This window comes from Helianthus annuus, chromosome 9, assembly GCF_002127325.2.
Source record: "Helianthus annuus cultivar XRQ/B chromosome 9, HanXRQr2.0-SUNRISE, whole genome shotgun sequence".
NCBI classification, from domain to species: Eukaryota; Viridiplantae; Streptophyta; class Magnoliopsida; order Asterales; family Asteraceae; genus Helianthus; species Helianthus annuus.
Genome location: NC_035441.2, coordinates 9,960,493 through 9,966,363, shown reverse-complemented (window position 1 = coordinate 9,966,363; position 5,871 = coordinate 9,960,493).

The window sequence follows — 5,871 nt, the reverse complement described above, 5'->3', positions numbered from 1 at the left end:
TATTGCTTTTCGAGTCCGAAAGTCAAACTTTGTTTGACTTTCTGCATTGACCAGTTTATGGTCAATGCGAAGTTCGTTTGAACTTCATAACGTGAGCGTAATCACGATGGTTATAGTCCCTAGCGACTATACCTACTGATCACCACGTTATCTAGGCTTAGTGACGAGTCGTAGTTTCGGTCAAAATGCGTTTTCTTGCGCATTTTGTAACCAAACTACTTTAGGGTATTAAAACCGTTTGTTTTAATACCAAACCTGCTTTCTAACATTACTAAACATGTTCTAGCATGTTTAGCTCGTCACTTTTAGTTTTGTGCTTGTTTAGGGTCGTAAAGGTAAGCGATCTAATCAGTCGCTTATGCTTACGAACCCGACCCATTTGGTCGATCATTAGGATCCGACCAAACACATTAGGAGACCATTGTATATAGGGAATAACCTTTCAAGGTTATACCTTATGGTCACGCCGTTTAAGTAGTTGTATGATAGGTAATGTATGTGCCTTAGGTAAATTACCAAAATACCCTTTTTACACTAAAATCCATTTTAAGCCTATGTAACATAATTTTTGGTATCTAAACTGATTTAGCAACAATATTAAGTGTGTTAAGGCATGTCTTGCTTGTCATAGGGCTAGTTAGGCGTTTCAAGCGCGTTTTACGAAAACGACGCGTTAAAGTAGCATAAGCTACCTAAGCGGGTCGTATCGGGTCAAAAGCACTTAGGTTAGGTTTCGTTTTAGTATGAAGGCTTTGTCAAACCATATTACATAAGTTCCCACACTTATTTGGTTTACGAACCCTCGTACTACCCGATCCTCCGATAGGTCCGGTTATTAATATAGATGCCTTTATAAGTGCCGTTTTATTCCGTGATCTTCTAGCATTGCTTGGTGGATATCCTACGACTTCTAAGCAATCTCAAGTGAGTACATAGACCCCTCTTTTACTGTTTTCCAAACGTTTTGGGGTGAAACACATGTGCCTACTTGTACTTTCGTGTTTTTCATGTTTTCATATCATATACTAGCTATGTTAATTAGTACACTATTAGTATATGATTTCGTTACATTGTTTTGCTATATGTGTTTACATGGCATATTAGCACATTGTTTTACATTTCATTTCACTTGCTACGTATGTTCATTTAACATGCTAGCACATTGATTTACATAACTTTTCTGCTTTGTATGTTACTTAGCATACTTAGTACATTTGATTTACATATACCTTTTTCATGCTATGTATGTTCATTTAGTCCATATTTAGTACATTGTTTTACATTACATTTTGCCGCATATGCTCATCCAGCATATGGACACATTGTTATTTTGCCGCATATGCTCATCCAGCATATGGACACATTGTTTTACATTACATTTTGACGCATATGCTCATCCAGCATATGGACACATTGTTTTACATTTTGAACCATTGTAACCGTTTGACTATGTGAACCGTTTGTAACCGTTTGATTATGTGAACCGTTTGTAACCATTGAAGTTAAGCGAGCCTTATGTATCTGTTGATCCGTGTGAACCGTTTGTATCTGTTGATTCCATGAACCACTTGTAACTATTTGAGCCGTTGGGTTAGGGAAGTGATTAGGTAACGAGGCATGTGTAATATAATACAAGCATGGTGGATACGCCGCTGGTACTTCCTATATATAAGTGCTTGTATTATATTACATGGCGTAGCGTTATTTGAATCATTCATTTGGATTTATACATTTTTACACAAATAACATATTTTTCACAAGACATTGTTTTACAAGACAGTTTGTTTTACACAAACTCATTTTTACTTGGTTATTCATTTAACCTTACATCATTCTTTTTAACTATACATATCTGTTATCGATTTTCCAACGATTTACAAAACAAAGCATTTTACAAGGATCATGACTGACTTTTGTTAAACAACTTTCTTTTTTTCAAACTTATAAGTCATGAATCCTAAATCAATAAAACCTATGTACTCGCCGGCATTTTTATGCTGATGTATTTTCACATGTGTTTCAGGTATTATAGTTGATGACTATTGATGACGATATTGATGCATGCTCACATAGGAATGGACGAGGCCTTAGTGACATTAAAAGATGCAAGACTAGTTAATTATGTTATGTTTCTTTGTTGTTAAGACATTGTAACTCATTTAAATTCAATAAAACGAAATTTGTTTAATCCATGGTTGTGAAACAATGATTCTGTTACAACACTCCCCGACGTTTCCGCCACGTTTTGTTGTTTTACGTGGTCGGGGTGTGACAAGGTTCATTGGGGAACGCTAAGAAAGTGGGGAACAGCGGGGAACCGGCTCAAACGAACTCCGATTGGACTCATTCCAGCGGCGTTGGAACCGGCTCGTCGAACCCTAACTAAGATCTCTTAACCCTAAACCCTAAATCCTAACTCTTAAACTCTAAACCCTAAAGCTAAAAAATAAGGCTAAAAACTAAGTTAAACCGTAAAATCTAAACTATAAACCCTAAAAGTTAAACCCTAAAGGCTAAACCTAAAGCTAAACCCTAAAGCTAAACCCTAAACCCTAAAGCTAAACTCTAAACCCTAACGCTAAACCCTAAGGCTAAATCCTAAGGATAAACCCTAAAAGCCAAACCCTAATATATTTATGGTTTAGGGGTTATGATTTAGGTTTAGGGGTTATGATTTAGGGTTTAGGGTTAAGAGATCCTAGTTAGGGTTCGACGAGACGGTTCCAACGCCGCTGGAATGAGTCCAATCGGAGTTCGTTTGAGTCTGTTCCCCACTGTTGCTCACTTTTTTAGTGTTCCCCAATGAACCTCACACACACACACTATATATATATATATATATATATATCTATGTATATATATATATATATATATATTAATTATTGATATGTTATAATAACATCTGAGATGGACAAAAATGCCCCTGCACAAAAAGACAAAACAACCCGCTTTCAACAATCAAAATGTGGGGGTTTTGGATTTTGGACTAAAGTGACCTAGATTTAAAAAGTTTGAGATTTGGACTAAAATGGCAAAAGTGGCACACCACAGGGACCAAAATGGCAGTTTCCTCATATAAATATCATGTTATATTTTTTTTTGTTTTAATTTGTTAAAATGTTTTGATGTTTATTTATTTATTTAAATGTTACAAATATAAAAGAAAAAAAAAGAAATGATTAGGTAATGATTACAGGGGCTCCATTCTAAACCATACCATAGGCTTTATTGAAAGGAGGTAATGGAGCCACATGGTTGACATGCCGCCTATGTGTGGCTGAGGTGGCGCAATGGAGCCTCTAGCGGCTCCGTTCCATACCATGTAGTATTCTAGTGAATTTTTTATTATATATCAGTAATCATTAATAGTGAAAAATTTTGTTTTTTATATAAGTAATCATTAACGGGTTAGTTCAAGTTTAAATGGGTCATACACGTTTTAAAAATATACTAAGACTTATGAGTAGTTTTAGTCTTTAATTGGACATTAGACAATGTGGTATGGTCAAGTGAAATGTGACAAACGACATAATTCCCGGTAATTTCGTACAACTTGAACAACTGTTTCGACTATTATTTTCGCGTATTTGACCTAATTTTAATTAATTAAAGCCTTGAGAGTCTAGGAATTACAAAAATCATTATGAATTATGAATTATGATAACGAATCCATTGCGATTAGAAACAATATCCTTGACTAACATTAGAAACGCGAATAAACGATCAGTACTAGTCGCGGTATAGTCTGACACAATGAAAACAAGACATACAGTTATGTCTACACAAATATTCTATAAAAGAAAATCTTTGTCCAAAAATAATATGTGCCTTATTATTTACAAAATTGCAATTAAAAACCAAAGTGTCCATGTCCGCAGAAAAATACAGCAATCCTACGGAAATATACAGCATTCCGCAGAACGAAACAGTAACTGTCCGAAAAACCCAAAAATAAATATTATTTGACATAAATATTATAATGGGTATTAAAAACCACACAAAATCCGCAATCGAATCTTATTGCGTTAAGCTGCACGGCTAGTTCAGTAAATTGACAGTCAGCAAAGCAGGTACCAGAACGTGGTCAAGTATAATAAAATTTTTAGTCCAAAAAGTTGGATTAATTATTTGTATAAGAAAACAAGTGCAAAAATAATTTTTTTTACGTATTTATCCTAACGATACACGGTGTTAGTATTTAACTCGGTACAGTACGCGAACCGACTTTTTCACCCGAATTACAAACTAAAAATTTTGGTGAACTAGTTTTACCTAGTGTCACACTACTTTAAAATACTAGAGCTTAAAACTTTGTAGATATTTTTATATAAAATATCAAAAATTAACAAAATGCTTAAAGTTTATGTTTAAATAAGATTTATTTATCAAAAATTCAGCCATTTCCTCTCTCCCTTAGCTGAATTTTCCAAAAATGTGGGACCCCCATCTAAGCTCACTCATCAAATTGCTTTCTTGGAACAAGGACATGCTTGATTAGTGGCATTTTCGAAGATCTAGTTAATTCTTACACTCCATCTCTCATAATCCAAAAAACCATCAAACTTTACCACCTTCTTCTTCTCTCTCTCTCTCTCTAAAATCATTCAAGCCAAACACCACCTACATCACTTTCATTTCAAACTTCAAACTCAAGAATTCATGTAGTTATGGAGGTCCATGTATGAAACAAGCTACAAGGGTGTTTAGAAAAGCTATTAGGAGCCTTTTTGGTGGAACTTGAAGCTCTAAATCATCAAGATTTTCTCATCTTCATCTTTATTTCCTTGCAAAATTGTAAGAACATCATGCTAGCTTCACTTTTATTTTTGATTTCTTTTACAAGTTCATCATAAACCCACTTGATAAACAACAAGAAACAACTAAAAATCATTATTTTTAACAATGATTTTCTATGATTATGAGATGAACTTGGAGAAATCTAGTCTAATAAACTTGAATCTTGGTTATTTTTACTCAAAAATATGATCAACATACAGGCATGTAAGATCACTCAAGATTAATCAACAAAGTTATGAACATGAATTTTTGGTGAACATGCATGCTAGTAAAATGTAAGAAACCATTTAAAACCAAGAAAATAAATTTTTGAAAAATTTATTTAATAAAGTTTCCATTTCTGGAAAGAATCAAAATCAAGAAATATGTTAGTAGTAAACTTTTTGAACACATATATATGCTTCAAATGGCCTTGTGAGACATTTAAAACAAGAGTTTTTCATAAAATCTTGTTCTACAAATTTTTGGAAAAAATAAGGAACAAAGTTTCCTTTTTGGGAAAGTTAAGAACAATATCATGCTTATACTACTTTTGTTGACAAGTTTTGATGGATATTGATACTTGATGTTATTTTGCATTGAAATAAATTGAAAACAAGTTTTGTATAAACTTGGGGAAAAATCCATATTTCAAACAAAACTATGGCAAAAATTTTATAAATTTTGTTATGTATTATAAGTTGTTAAACAAAAAAGTATGTGACTAAAACAACTATTTGAGGTCTTTAAACATGGTTAAACAAATTTTGGACAAAGTCATAAATCCATGTTTTATAAAAAGATTTCTAAATAAAAATGACATGTATATATTTTTGGATTATATGTGTACTTACAATAATATTCATCAAGTATCATAAGTTTATATATTTTTTATGTGTACATTATATGTTGTTCAAGTAGGAACAAATGCAAAATTGATACACACTATAAAAATTACAAATATATATATATATATATGAACTTGAAAAACGAAATAAAAAGTCCATCCTTGGACACGAAAACACAAATGGACAAATTCGGACACTATTGGACAATATGGACTTTTGGACAAACTAAAATGGCACAAACGAAACA